Source organism: Rhineura floridana, chromosome 18, assembly GCF_030035675.1.
Source record: "Rhineura floridana isolate rRhiFlo1 chromosome 18, rRhiFlo1.hap2, whole genome shotgun sequence".
NCBI classification, from domain to species: domain Eukaryota; kingdom Metazoa; phylum Chordata; class Lepidosauria; order Squamata; family Rhineuridae; genus Rhineura; species Rhineura floridana.
The window spans coordinates 22,908,450-22,924,200 of record NC_084497.1 but is presented as its reverse complement, the minus strand read 5'-3'; the positions used below and the strand labels follow the sequence as shown (position 1 = coordinate 22,924,200).

At 46.8% G+C, this 15,751-nt stretch overlaps 1 long non-coding RNA gene across 1 annotated transcript; it reads right to left on the bottom strand.

Moving 5' to 3' along the window:
• Positions 1-2,314: 2,314 nt before the first annotated feature.
• LOC133372708 (uncharacterized) lies at positions 2,315-15,549 on the bottom strand. Its single transcript, XR_009759530.1, has 3 exons — positions 15,406-15,549; positions 5,916-5,967; positions 2,315-3,153 (listed from the first exon to the last, which is right to left on the bottom strand). It is a non-coding gene; the product is annotated as an uncharacterized LOC133372708 (long non-coding RNA).
• Between the last annotated feature and the right edge of the window lie 202 nt (positions 15,550-15,751).

Here is a 15,751-nt window from a genome sequence, read left to right as displayed (position 1 = left end):
GGCAGGCGGCTGTTTCTCTTCTGTCTCCAGCTGTCTCCCATATCCTCTCCCAGGGCTAGAGAGGTGGAGGTGCAACTGGCACCATCTGGAACACACACACCCCTCTTCAAAAAAAAGGACTTCCAAAATATACAACCCAATGCATTCAGCAGATGAAGAAGGGAATAGGGAGTGGAAGAGGACAGTGGGTCCCCACTACGCTAGGAATGGGTGAGAGTTTCGATTCAGTCCGCATTTCAAGCCGAATTGATCAAATCCACCCTTTCTGAAACAACACGAGAACGAAACACAGCCAGCCTTCGAAACTTGCGCTTGCCCGAATTTTTGCAGTGCAGTTCTTCAACCAAAGTATTTTTACAAAAATGCAGATGAGAAAGTTTGCATAAACATGAATACGCAAGTGAAAAACAACACACAAAATGTATTGTGTATTTGGGGAAATTGCTTGCAAAAAAAATGTGTCCGTTAGTCAAAAGTGCCTGCAAAAAATGTGTTTATTTGGAGAAATTCGCACTAAAATGCTGAAGAATTTTCATGAGGATTTTTTAAAAAATGCAAATTGCTGCAGAAATGTGGAGAAATGAATATAAAACAAGAAACAGCTGGAACTGAAAATGACAGCTCCTTCCATCCTCATATTGCACACACACTGTGTTGGACCTCCTCAGTTGCTGTTGCATCAAAAGGTTGACCCTCTCGTCACACAAACACCATACATTAAAAGCACATGGCTCCCTCCAACCATGGGGACTGTAGTTTATCCCCTCACAGAAAGGGTTGGGAAAGAAAACAGATTAAATTCATTTGAAAAGGCAGACTTAGGCAATTTGCACTTTCCGAAACAAGACGCCAACCAAAACACAGACATTTCTCTGAATTTTGCTGTGCCATTCTCCAGCCAAGCAGTGAGTAAAAAAATGCATACGCTAAGGGAAAATGTGCATCAAAAGGCATGTATTCATGAAAATAACATACAAAAATGCCTTCTGTTAGGAGATACTCGTTTGCAAAAATGTGTAGATGGGACAAAATTGTGTACAAAAATGTGTATATTAGGTCAAATTTGCACTGAAATGCTGGGTAATTTTCATGGACTTCTTTTTAAAAAATCAAAAAGTGATGTAAAAGTGTGGAGAACTGAAATTAAAACTGGAAAAATTAGAAACAGAGATACCAAAACGGACAGATTCACACGTCCCCACAGTTTACCCCTCAGAGAGGTACAATTCCCAGCTCTCTGGTCCTGCTTGCGGGCTTCCCAGAGACGCCAGCCCACAGTGACAACAGCATGCTGGACTTGATGGGCCTTTGGTCTGATGCAGGAAGTCCGTTTATACATATCTAAACTCCATGCAAGTAGAAAACTAGCATAGCAGGGCAATAGCTTTCCTTACGTGCTAATTTTCTGCCAACAGAATTTTCTCACGCTGGGAAAAATTATCTTTCTACATGTGCAGCTTGAAATGGCCAGACCACCACACAGTCTTTTGAAGATCCAACTCCTTTCGTACAAATTAACTTACTTGCCTTTGTCTCAGGGGCAGGAGCTGTTCCCAAAAGTCACCCAGCTAAGCACTTTCAAAAGCCAGGAATCATTTAGCAAATGAAGCTCCCGCTAAGCTGCTTTCTCCAGCTTTCTACGATGGGCGTCTGCCCCCTTTTCCTCCTCTAGGAACACCTTTCCAACAGCCTTCAGACCAGATGCTACCTTTATCATTCCTTTCTCAGCCTTTGTTGTCACAGAAGATTTATCACCTCGTGGGTTGGTTGGTTTTTTTGCAACAGCACACGCTAATTTGGCCCCAAAGGGTCAACTTGATCTGCCTTCCTCACTCCTCTGCCCCTCCATCCAACATATGTTCCCTCCCCAAAACTTTCTGTCCTCCCCAGGGTGACCAGGTCATGGCAGTTTAAAAGCACTTGCGGTTTCATGAACTCGAGTTTTATTCAAGTTAAGCAGGAGGTGACCTGAGAATCTTGAGGGTTCTGTTTAGGGGCTAATGGCTAGATGAACAGGCTCTCTTGTGGCAGGGCCATAGCTCAATGGAAGAGCATCTGCTTTGCATGCATGCAGAAGGTCTCTTGTTCAATCCCTGGCATCTCCAGAGATTGCAAAGATGACCTCCGGTTATTTTTTAATTAACTGTTGGTTTAAAAACAACAACAACATTGTGTTGTATATTTTAATTGCTTATTCATTTTATTTATTATTTATTTATTCGATTTATTAGTCGCCCATCTGGCTGGTTACCCAGCCACTCTGAGCGACGTACAAAGCAAAAACATAAAACATCAGAACATCAAAGGGCTAAACAATAAAAACTAAATAATAAGGTAGAGGCAACTGAGTTTCAATAGTAGAGCTTCTCGCCTGTATAGCCCGAAAGGTGTACCTTCAGATGGAAGCTTCTGGTGTAAGTCTTCCCACCCTGGCATAGAAACCAGTGTGGGTGATAGTCCATTTGCAGGATCAAAAGCGGCATCTCCTCTTGATCTTAACATCCAGCAGCTCCAACAGGGAGAAGGGCGGGATAAACAGGCCCCTCGAAGTCAAAACTAACAGGGAAGTTCTTCTCAAAGAAGCTGAGGTGAAGGAGCCAGGGTGAAAGCGCAGCCGATATCAAGGCGAAATGGATGAAGGCCAGATGGTAGGATGCTGGCAGCTGCAGGGGCACTTCCCAGCCCTCAGAAGCTGCCGAAAGATCATCACAACAAAGAGGCATCTCCTGAGGACAGGCTGCAGCACCAGGCCTGCTGAAAGGCCGCAGCCCAGCTCCAGCTCCAGCCCAGCTTGGCGCTCTCCACCGCAAGAGGCGTAGGTGGTGGCCTGGCGTAGGTGGAGTATCAAGTTGCATCCCTGGGTCATGCTGACAGCTGGTGTCCAGGTCCAGGTTAAATAGATATGTTAACTCCTTTGGGGGTCTTCAGGCGCATACATGGCATAGGTCGATGGAGTATTAATAGCCAGAGTGGTATAGTGGTTAGAGGGTTGGATTAGGACCTTGGAGACCAGAGTTCAAATCCCTACACAGCCATGAAGCTTGCTGGGTGATCTCGGCCGGTCACAGTCTCTCAGCCTAACCTACCTCACAGGGTTGTTGTGAGGATAAAATGAAGAGGGAGGAGAACCACGTTTGTACGCCACCTTGAGCTCTTTGGAGGAAAAGGTGGGGTATAAATGCAACGAATAAATAAATAAATAATAAAGTTCCTAAACATCTTAGGAGAAAAGCACAAGCAAAGGTGCGAGAATCTTTTCCTCATTCTTGTGCATCCAGTATGAATGGGTAGTTACAAGATGGCCGAGCTTGATCCCAGTGGGCCCACAATTAGGGATGGGCGAATATGCATTGAGCAGGGGGTTAGACTCAGTGGCCTTGTAGGCTCCTTCCAACTCTACTATTCTATGATTCTATGATTCTATGTCCATTTTGATTTCAGTTCTCCACATTTACGCATTGGTCTTTGTTTTTTTTTAAACCTCCTCGTGAAAATTCATCAGGATTTTAGTGAAAATTTCTCCTAATATATAGAACTTCTGCCTAATATGCACATTTTTGCAAAGCAATTTCCCCCTCATAACATGCATTCATGTATTTAATTTTCACAAAAACATGTACCTTTTTTAAAAACACGCACTTTACCCCCATTTATGCATTTTGGTACTCATTACTCAGCTGGACAACTACATGTCAAAATTCAGAAAAGGGCGATTTCTACAGATGGCTGCATTTCAGCCCTCATATAGTTTTGGAAAGAGCGGATGCCTTGAAATGCAAATTGAATCAAATTTCTCCCACATCTCTATCTACATGAGGAAGTGAGCCACTCTGAATGCTTTGTGGAGGGCTAACTCTATGGTATGCTCTGCTTGTGTCATTCCCCAACACAAACACATCAAGGTTATGCTAAGTCTCGGGTGTAGTCACCCAGGGTCTGGGGTGTGTGTCTTAGACCCTTTACTTTTTGGCGGCAGGGTCCCAGCAGGGTCCCTATGTCTCCAGCATCCTGTGAGCCAATCATCATGAAAGGGGGGTGTCTTAGCCACTGATAAGAATCTTCTAACCTGCTGTCTTGTCCTTTCCTGCTGATTGGAGCCAATCAGAGTGAAAGGAGATGAGTCAGCCCATGAGAAGAGCTTTCTCAGTAGCTAACACTCTCCCCTTTGCTTATTGGCTACGAGGGATGTGGGAGAACGCATGAACAAGGATCTCATTCTCAACCCTGCAGCAAAAAAGGGGAAGGGGTGGTGGCTATGACTAACTTGAAGGGACCCTGTACTTCTGAATTTGCCACTGTACTACTGCCCATGGCACAAAAAGGGCAGAAGATGATGCCTCACTTGCTCACTGGCCCACTGGGACAACAAAATCCTTTTGGCACAGGAGGGAGGGGATAGGAGAGGTTCAGACTGGCAGCGAGATCAGTGAAAGCTCTTTGGTCATGTCCCATTGATGCCACACCATCCTGTCCCCATCTGTCACCCTCTCCCCTCCCTCAGCCCCTGAATGGGCATCGGAGGAGGAGGCGAATCACAAAAGAAAGAGATTCCAATTATGTTGTCATTTTCCCACTTGCAAGATCCATCAAGTGGAGACGAAGGGAAACAGGCCATGCCATGCCAAGCTTTTCTCAGGCTCCTCGGGACATGTAAACTGCCTATTTAGCAGCGGGACCAGTCCAATCAATAGAAAGACAAAAGGGGAGAGGGAGCTGGAAGCCCTATATTAATTGAAACAGGGTTTCGCTCTAATGAGGCCTGAAATACAAAGGGGGGGGAGGGCAAGGGAGCAATGGAGGCCTTGTGGCTCTCTCTCCCACCAGCTTCTCAGCTCTTCCTATACTCCCTAGTCTCTGGATCAGATTTTGAGCATGCTCCTTCTCAACCTTCCTGGTTGCTGGGGATCGCAAGGGAGGAGAGAGTGGCTGTTGCAGGTCCTGCCTTTGCACTGCCCTTTCAGGCCCCTGGTTGGCCACTGTGAGCACAGGACGCTGGACTGGATGAGCCATTGCCCTGATCCAACAGGGCTCTTCTTATGTTGTTATTAATTGTTATTATTGTTACTATTAATTATTAATTAGGTTTCTTAGTTGCTTGTTACCCAAAGGTCTCCAAGCGACTTCCAACATCGTTAAAAGCCACAAATAAACATATTATACTGTAAAAACCAAACAATAAAACAGTAACAACCCCCATACAGCCACAGGAAGTGTTGGCGGCACACTGATATGCAAACAGTCTGCGAAAAAAGGTAAGTCTTTACTTGGTGCCGAAAAGATGTCAATGAAGGCGCCAGGAGGACCTCAGTGGGGAGCACATTCCGCAAGTATAAAGACGGGGAGCCACGACTGAAAAGTCCCTCTCCCTTGTCACCACCCTCCAAGCCTCCCTTGATTTATTCTTGGATGGCTTTAAAAGGAGGACTAGATAAATTCATAGAGAATAAGGCTAGCCATGGCTACTAAGTTAAGATGGTTCTACATTTCCGCCATCGTTGGAGGCATTTTGCCTCTGAATATAAAATTCCTGGGAATGGCAAGAGGGGAGAGCCTTGGTGTGCTCTGCTCAGGTCCTGCTTGCAGGGTTCCCATTGGGGCATCTGGCTGGCTGCTGTGAGAACAGGAATTGGATTGGATGGGCCACTGGCCTGATCCAGCGGGATCTCTTCTGTGTTCATAAACAAGAGATCAAAGTGAGCAGTACAGTTGGGATGTTAAGTGAAATTCCCAAGGGAAAGTGGACCGCTGTGATAACACAAGGGTCTCGTTTACAGGATTCTAAGCATCCGTTATATACCACCAAGGTCAGATGCAGAGCCATGATGGGAAACACACAAGATTCCAATATGGGAAGGGGTCTAAAAATGGCAGCCTCTTTCCCCCACCCACACATTTAAACCCTTTCTACATCATACCTGAAGACACACGTAGCGCCATTCCTGTGGATTTTTTTTACAATTGAGGAATCTGTGAACAAAAAAAGAATCAGTGCTGAGTTACTGGGGTGTGTAAGGGGTGGGTGGGCACTCAGAGCAGTGTTGCACAGTGGTTAGAGTGTCGGACTAGGACCTGGGAGGCCAGGGTTTGAATCCCCACTCAGCCATGAAGCTCCCTGGGCGACCTTGGGCCAGACACTGCCTCTCAGCCCTAACCTACCTCAGAGGGTTGTTGTGGGGATTAAAAGAAGAGGGAGGAGAACCATGTTTGTATGCCACCTTGAGAAAAGGTGGGATATCAATGCAAAATATAAATAAATAAGCAAGCAAGCAAGCAGGACCGGTGAGGAGTTTGGCCTTAGATGGAGATCTGAGGGCCAGATAGAAAGGCCTGGAGGGCCACATGGTCCCCCACCCCTGCTCTAATAAACATGAAACCACATTCCACAATAAACCTTTTAGTCTTTAAGATGCCTCAGGACTGCTGCTGCAACTGACTATGCCCCTTCTGGAATGGGTCTATAGAGGTGAGCTGCTTCTCCCTGTCTTCCTCTGTAGCTGATCCATTGGCCAGTTTAAAACATGCTGCTAAAACAACATGCTCAGGTGTGCTGCCTTTCCTCTGTCCACACAGCCCACTAGTGTGAACATAGTGAGATTTACACACGTACACACACACATTGGAACATGCCTTATACAGAGTCACACAGTTGGTTCATCTAGCTCAGGGTTGGGAAACATCTGTGGCCTTCCAGATGTTGTTGGACTCCAGCCACTCATCATGCTGACCTAGCCAGCATGGCCAATGGTCAGGGATGATGAGAATTGTAATCCAACAGCATCTGGAGGACCCACAGGCCTCCCATTCCTGGTCAAAAGGCTCAGGGAACCAGAAGCACCATCCAGAAAAGAGGCTACTGCTGGGCCTCTGCATGAGTGGCTGCTCTGGCTTTTATTAAGATGGATTCAAACAAGAATAGGGAACTTGTGCTCCTGCCTTCCAGCCAGTGTGGCCAAGGATGATGAGAGTTGTAGTCCAACAGCATTTGCAGGGCCACAGGTTTCCCATTCTGGGTCTACCCTAACTGGCAGTGGTCCTCTAGGGTTAGGGAAGGGGTCAGTTTGCAATTCCGCATGCAGCCTACAGCAGAGGACCAATTATCAGGTAGTGCGATAAAAAGCCTCTACTCTTTGTGCTGTTTATAGAGCCTTAATAGTGGCAGAGTTCTGTGCAGAGGGTGCTGTGCCATCTTCTGCCAGTAGGGGGAACAATTGCATCAGGCTGGCTGTAGTCTACAATTGGGGAGGAAAGCAGAGGGGGAGGGGTGGAAGGAGGAAGGGGTCTTTTAATTCCACGTAAACGTTTACATTGACGAAAGCTGAGTTCTAGCTTTGTTTAATTGCTGCCTGCGCTTTCCCAGACTGCACAAAACAGCTTGCAATCAGGAAAGATCTCCTGGCCTTGTAGGTGAGCATCTGTTTCGCATGCAGAAGGTCCCAGGTTTAATCCCCTGCATCTCCAGCTAGGGCAGGGAGAGTCCCCTGTCTCTGAAACCCTGGAAAGCCACTGCCAGTCAGCGTAGACAATACTGAGTTAGATGGACTGATGGTGTGATTCAATATAAGGCAGCTTCCTGTGTTTCTATGTCCAACTCACGCACCCTTGGGTGCTGGTTCATGCAAAATGGCACCTCCATTTAAGGAATGCCTACCACAAACGCAGCTATGCCTGTCTAAGTGGTGGTGCAAAGGATAATCTCACTGCACTATAAAGATTTACCATAAATATATGGTTTTTTAAAAGTTGATTGGAGGATTCCACTTATCTTTAAAAGTTTCTCTGTCTTGCCTCCCATCTTTGGCTTGTGTCCAGTGATAGTCCTACATTGAACTTATTAAATTTATGCCCTGCCCTTCCTCCTAGAATGAATCATCATCATGACTAATGATGCATTAATTTCAATGGGTCTACTCCAAGTAGAACTTAGCTGGATGCAACCCTCTCACTCTAATCCAGGGGTGGGGAGCCATTGGCCCTCCAGGTGTAGTTGAATTACAACTCCCCACCAACCCCAGCCAGCATGGCCAGTGGCCAGGGATAATGGGAGTTACACTTCAGCAACATCTGGAGGGCCAAAGGTGTCCCACGCCTACTCTAATCCATTCTGTTGTTGCATTAGCAACAACTCTAACCATTCTTTCACTGATTTTCTTTTTTGAAAAAAATCTATACAATTACTAAAAAGTTATTTAAAAATAGTTTTGATATCTAATAAATAATTACATTCTCAGTTACATAGATCAAACAAACACAATTTAATATATAATAATCAGTCATTCATATTGTAAGTCACATCATCAACCAGTCATTAACTAGAGCTAATTAATATCACAATCCGGAGAGAAAACAACTCAGTAATCTTCCCTAGTTCATTTATTCTTCTGTGATTTACTTTTTCATGTCAATTCCAGCTTTTGTCCAAGGGACAGTTCTCCATTGGGCCCACTAGGGGGCAGGATGACATACACAGGGTTAGATACCAGCACACTGCGGCCAAAGATTTGTCTGGCTGGTTAAATCAAATAATTCCTATCCCATTTTATAATTTAGGGGACTTTCAGCAAGTGAAATGCCACCCAATCAGTACCATCTCTTCCTTGCCCCAGTTCTGGTTCCTTGGCCAGATTTCTGTGTCAGTCCACCCCCTTTTGGCTAACAGAAGACACCTCAGCAAGTCTACGCCCAATGTGAGGTTCCCCACCCCAGCCATTAAATTTTCTCCTTCAACCCTTCTTTCCTCAGCTCCCTGCTCAGGTTTCCCTCAGGCCTTGCCTCCTCTTTTTCTTGTCCCTTCTGCTCGTTGCTTCTCACACTCAGTGCCTAAACTACAGAGGCAGGCAACCTTTGGCTCTTCCGATGTTGCTGAACTACAACTCCCATCAGCCTCGGCCAGCATGGTCAATGGGCAGGGATGATGTGAGTTGTAGATGAGCAACATCTCGAAGGGTCAAAGGTTTGGGTTTTTTTTATGTAAATATTGTTTGATTACAGAACTGCACCGCAAAATCTGGATATGTGCACATTTTCAAGGATGGCTGTATTTCAGTTCGGAAAGTGCAGCATTTTTTAACTCTTATTTATGGTTTTCAAAAAGAGAGAAGCGGCATACAATGTACTCTCTGGATTCCAAAGTACTCGAAATACAATAACAAGAATCGTTAACACTCCCCCTCCCCCCTAAACAATTGAAAGTGCAGGTTTGATCAGTTCGCCTTTAAATGTGAACAGAATCAAAAAATGTCCCCTCGTCCCTACTCTCAACTTTCCTGCACCCCAAGCAGCCCTCCTGTCCAGGTCTGTAGCCACTTGAGGCTCACAGTGGAAGAAGACAGCATCGACTTACAAGCTCAGGCCAAGCAGACCTGACAGCAGTTGCTGGAAACCGCAGCAGGGGTGACTATTGTTGCACTCAGGTCCTGCTTGTGAGCTTCCCATAACGGGCATCTGGTTGGCCACTGTGAGGACAGGATGCTGTCCTGATCCTGCAGGGCTCTTTTTTATGTCCTTATGTAGAGAGCAGGCAGGACCCTGGCCATCTCTGGAGATCTTGCTAAAACAACCACACATTTAAAAAGTTGTCTCTGCAGCGAGCTAGCATCGGCTGAATTCTTATGTAGGTTAAGCAGGCCTGAAGTGCAGTAGGCCTTGCCTTCCTGGAATTGCTGGCTAGCTGATGAGAGGGCTCTCGCTTTATTTTGCAGCCTTTTGGCTTCTACAGGCCAGAGGACCTATAGGGGATTCATCCTCTGAATCAGGCTGTGGGTTGTGAGTGTGACATTTGCCCTGACATGTTTCTTAATTCACCAGCAGCCACAGTCATGCTGTAGCAGGCAGAAGGAAGGGAAGATAGTTTTATTCCGGACCTGTAGCTCAGTGGTAGAGCACATGCTTTGCATGCAAAAGGTTCACAGTTCAATCCTGGCATCTCTGGGTAGGACAGGGATCCAGGTGCAGTTTGTGGTGACTCGGTGATGAAGGGACAGTATTCTGCATGTGCTCAGAGGCCAGCTCTTCACACTCCTCGGTGCTGAGCTCTGGTGTTGCAAAGCAGAATCTGGAAGGGGAGAACTCTGTAACTCAGTGGTGGAGGACACCCTTGCCAAGCAAAAGGTCCCAAGTCCAAACCCTGGCATCTCCAGGCAGGGCTGAAAAAGCCCTCGTCTAAAACCTTAGAGAACTTCTGCCTGTCAGTGTTGACAATACTCATCAAGGTGGACCATTGAGCTCAGCTGGTATGAGGCATCTTCCTATCCAAAGCCAGTGGCAACCTGGGGCATCCTAAATGGATCCAACTCTCCCCTGCTTCCCTCCTGCTTGCAGACACGCTGTTCATCACAGGGATCCCGCCCCCATTCCCTCCCCTCCCCTCTGCGCTTTCCCCACCTGTCCTGCAGCTGCTGAATTTATGAAACTTCTGGCTTCCCAAACTCCCTGTCTGTGGAAAGCCATAAGGGGATTCGAATCCATTCTGCTTTCCGGCTGCCCAGAAGAAGCAAGGCGGCTACGCAGAGGGGAAAGCAATTGAGCCAAGCGGAGGCAGCTGCTGAAAGGTGGTGGTGGTGGGGAACATGCAGGACTTTTAATTTTATTTCATTTCCCCCCATTTCCTCATCTGAATTATGAGAGCTCATAAACAGAGACAGCCCTGGCCCTCTCTCTGCAGATGCTGCAGGGAAGGTGTGCCATGTGTGTGGGAGAGTGATTCTTCAAAGGGAATTTGTATTCATCTACATTTTCCTTTTCTCTGAAATTTGCTTTTGTTTTAACATGGCATTGGGGGGTTGTTTCCAATACTAGCCCTACTCAGAGTAGATCCATTGACATTAACAAACATGGCGGACATAGGTCCATCATTGGTCTACGGCTCTGAGCAAGATTTAACTGGAGACAACCCAAAATTCTTAACCCACAAGGCCCTTCCGTGTAGGGAGGCAGTATGAAACCCACAGGTGGATATTCTTACTAGGAATGGAAGGATCTGTCGATTTCAGTTCCCATTTTAAATTTAGTTCTTCACATTTCTGCAGCAATTTGCGAATTTTTCTTTTTTAGAAAAGAGTACGAAAATTCTTCAGTATTTCAGTGCGAATTTCTCTTAATAAAACACATTTTTGTATAGCGTTTTGACTAAGGTACACATTTTGGCAAGCAGTTTCTCCTCATATAATACATTTTGGTATGTTATTTTCACTCATGTAATCATTTTAGTGGGGAACCTTTGGTCCTCCAGATGCTGTCGGACTACAACTCCCATCATCCCTGACCACTGAGCATGCTTGCTGGGGCTGATGGGAGTTGTAATTCAACAACAGCTGGAGGGCCAGAGGTTCTCCAGCCCTGTTGTAATGCATACTTCCCCTTCACCTATGCACTTCTGTAAACATTGTTCAGTTGGAGAACTCACTGCAAAGTTCAGATAAGTGCGGATTTCGAAGCATGGCTGTGTTTCGGTTCTCAGATTGTTTCAGAAAATGCAAATTTGATAGACTCAGCTTTAAATGCAAACTAAATTGAAATGCTCGTCCATCCCTAGTTCTAATGTCTGATTTTTCTTATACACAAAGTCCTTCCATGCAGCAAATTATAATTCCCTCTGCTTTAATGTTCAGACTGTGAGTGGTGATGCCAACGTAGCCAGAACTGCACCACCCATGCACCAGAGGGAGACATCAGCAAGCTTGAGAGAAATATACAGTATATTTGTGGGGAGGGACCCTAAGTGGATCTCCAGAAGAGGCCCATGAGAGCTAAAAGAGCTCTATTCCTGTTGGAGATGTTGGGATGCAACTCGGCTTGTATTGAGAAGCCGGGGCGGGAGATTGCATGGGAAAGGGTAGACAGAGAGGGGAACCTCCATGCTTCCTAGACTGTCTTTCTGACCTAACCTGTACTAACCTTACTTCAGATGCTAGAGTGGTATTCTTAGAGTTGCTGACCTAATTTCCTGCTCCTCCCTGCTTTCTTCATCCCATCTTGGGAGACAGGAGACATCTTTCTTCTCTCTCTCTCTCTCTCTCTCTCTCTCTCTCTCCTGCAGAGATGCAAAAGCAAGCATGGCTCTTTGCATCTCCAACTTCAGTTAGCTAGAACTAGGATCTTTCCTATCCAGAATGTATTTCCTTTAATAAATGCCAGTTTTCTTAAAGCCAGAGACTTGGTGCGATTGCGTACTGGGTAAAGTGTACCGCTTCAGTTTTGTTACAGTTCAGCTTCTGCCAACATTCAACTCCAATGCTAACAGTTCCCATGGAATGCTGACTGGAGGTTGCATGTAAAAGATACAGGAAGCCCAGAGGGCAAGAGGAATGGGATGGCTGGAATCCTGCACAGGAAGTACTCCAACACTGCAACATTTCATTGCAGGTCCCCCTTGTCTAGCATAACAATTGTCTGTCTGTCCCTTTAAGCAGCCATCGCCATCACATTCCATCACACTCTCCCAACATTCCATCACGCTCCTGCTGGACCTAGACACTATGCAGAAATAGGGGCAGGCTAGTGATGGTCACCATCCTGGCTGGCTTTAAAAGAGGATTAGGCTACCACAATGGCTACGTTCTGCCTCTATCGGAGGCAGTATGTCTTTACTAGTTGCTGGGAGTCGTAAGTCAGGAAAGTGCTGTTACATTTATGAAGCACCTAGTTGGTCACTCTGAGAATAGGATGCTAGACAAGATGGGCCTTTGGCCTGATCCAGCAGCCAGGGTCTTAATTCATAAATGGGTCAGACCACCAGGGACCTAGATCAGGTTTGTTTCCTGCCTCATTGGTTCCCCAGAGTGCATCCCTTAACTTTCGCCTACATAAGCAACAGGCTTCCTCTGGGCAAGCAGCCCTGCCTCACATGTCAGTGAGGAGGGCAAATCCAGCAACTGACATAAGACTCCAGGAGGGGAATGCAGTGCACCTCTGTTCCTGGAACTGTACAGGGCTCTTTGTAAACATATAAGTGTATAGATAACAGGCCCTTTCTGCTCGTATCTACATACACAGAACCTGTTGTTAGGACTGGCAGTGAACTAATTATTTAGAGGGCATGAGTTATTTTTTTGGAAGGGGGGGAGGAAGGAGAGAGAGAGAGGCAGAGCACTTCATTGTGGAACAGCTGTTGTTTTGAAGCTTGGTGGCTGAGACAGGATCATGTTGCTGCTGTTGCCGCCGTCTTGGCGTTGCGTCTCCATCTCTGGCTGTGCCGAGTACCATAAACCCAGCTCAGGGTCAAACTCCTGGTGCCATTCCACCATTCAGCGGGGAACTGGAAATGACGATTTTGTAAAACAGGAGTCATTCCTTACAAAGTGTGTGTGTGGGGGTTCACAGTGGAAAGCCATTTCCAGTTTACAGACCAGCCTGGTGCCCTCCAAGACGTTGCTGGACTACAGAGTTCTTACTGGGACGAAGAAATTCGACCATATAACACCTATTCTGGCCCAACTGCACTGGCTACCAATATGTTTCCGGGCCAGATTCAAAGTGTTGGTTCTTACCTATAAAGCCCTTAACGGCATCGGACCGCAATATCTGATGGAACGCCTCTCCCGCTATGTACCTACCCGTTCACTGCGCTCGACAGCTAAGGCCCTTCTCCGGGTCCCAACTCATAAGGAGGCCCGGAGATCAGCAACTAGATCTAGGGCCTTTTCAGTGGTGGCCCCCGAATTATGGAATGCCCTCCCAGATGAGATATGCCTGGCGCCTTCTTTGTTATCCTTTTGGCGCCAGGTAAAAACCTACCTCTTTGCCCAGGCATTTTAACCTTAATTTAATGTTAATTTTAAATTTAATTTTATTGTATTTTTTATTTTTAGTTGTATTTTAATTTTGTTTTTAATATGTTTTATAATCTACACTTACTTGTATTTTAATTGTGGTTTTATCTTGTTGTACACCGCCCTGAGAGCTTGTTGCTATAGGGCGGTTTAGAAATGTAATTAAATAAATAAATAAGTTTATTTATTTAAATTTATTTATTTAAATAAATAAATAAATAAACTCACACTGTTTTGGTCATTGATTAGGGACAGTGGCAGCTATAGTCTAGCCACATTTAGAGAGCTGTGTCTCCCATCATCCCTGACAACTGGCCATGCTGCCTGGGGTTCTTGGGAGTCGGAGTCCAACAACATTTGCCTACAGCTTCCTTGAGGGAGGCTGTGGTGCAGGTGATTACCAGCTAGTTGGGGACCAATGGCTCTGACTCAGTATAAGGCAGCGTCCTATGTTCCTGCGCTAAAGAGCAGGGCTGTAGCTCAATAGTAGAGCACTTGTTTTGCATGCAAAAGGTCCCAGGTTGAATCCCCAGCATCTCTGGTAGGGTTGGGAAAGATCTCCGTCCTGGGCTGGCTCCTGACATTTTGCTACCTGTAGCAGAGAAGCAGATACTAGCCATGATGGCTCAGCCTCCAAATACTAGTTGCAAGAAACCGCAGAAGTGGAGAGTGCGCTTGCGCTCAGGACCTGCTTGTGGGCTTCCCATGGGCAACTGGTTGGCCACTGTGAGAACAGGATGCTGGACTAGATGGGCCACTGGCTTGATGCAGCAGGTTCTTATGTTGTTCCATCCTCCCACCCTCAGTCAAGATGCATAGCACCAATGGCTGGCCAAGTTGTTTTGGCACCTGACGTAGGAAATCCCACAAGCAACTCTCCCTAGTTGTGGCGGCAGGGGAGGGGGAGAGAACCTGCGGCCTCCAGCTGCTGTGGGACTCACTCCCATCAACTCCAGTCAGCATGGCAAATAAGTCAGGGGGAAAACAGAAAGTGCAGCCCATCAACCTCTGGATGGCCACAGGTTCCCCATTCCTGGGTTAAAGGCTCCTGGGAGCTGGAAGTACCATCAAGAGAGGAGGATCCCTGATGTGTCTATGCATGAGTGGCTGCTCTGGCTGTTTCTTAAGGCCAATTAACACAGCGCTGGAGGACCTTGGGCCTTCCAGAGGTTGCTAGACCCCAACTCCCTTCAGCCCAGAGGGCTACAGCCTCCCCAACCCTGTCCTCGTGGTAAATATACTCTCCGTAATGGTAGGACCAGGCCATCCTTGTCAGAAACCCTGGAGAGTCACTTCCACTGCCTGTTAGATTAGTCTATACTGGCCGGCCGGCCTCAATATAAGGCAGCTTTCTAACTCCTAAGCAGGCCAAATAGGAGGCAACAGGCCCCGCTATTCTTTGACACACACCTCAGTATCTAGAAGTGCACAGACTTCTCTGTACACAGAGGTTCCATGCAGATTTCATGGCTAGTAGCCACTTGCCTTGACAGGGAGCCTGCCAACAGCAGGCAAACATCCTTGGCAGCCATCTTGCCTATCACCACCCTGCCTTTCATGCAACACTCAGCCTAAGGGGAATGTTTGGAAAACGACCCACTGGATGGGTTGTGAGCCTATAGGTCAAGCCTCGTACTACCTTGCCTCCCTGGAGTCACATCTCAGGCTTCCAGGCAGTTGCAGCTGCTGAGAGAGAGAGAGAGATGTCTCCATGCAAGCAGCTGTTGCCAGGTCAAATATTCAGGACTGGATTCCTCCCCGACTCTGCACTGGCTTGGCTCTGGTTTCGTGTTGTCTTGGTTCCTGTGGCTCATCAGGCACTCCCTTGCATCCTGGCGGAACTGAGTGATCAGATGCAGTCAGCCAGCCAGGCAGCGTTAAGCACGCCTGGATGACGTGTGGAAGGGAGGGAAACTGCTGGCACCAGTTCTTAATATTGGCTCTTTATCGTGTTAGGCAGCACTGTAACATTCGCGGCATTGCGC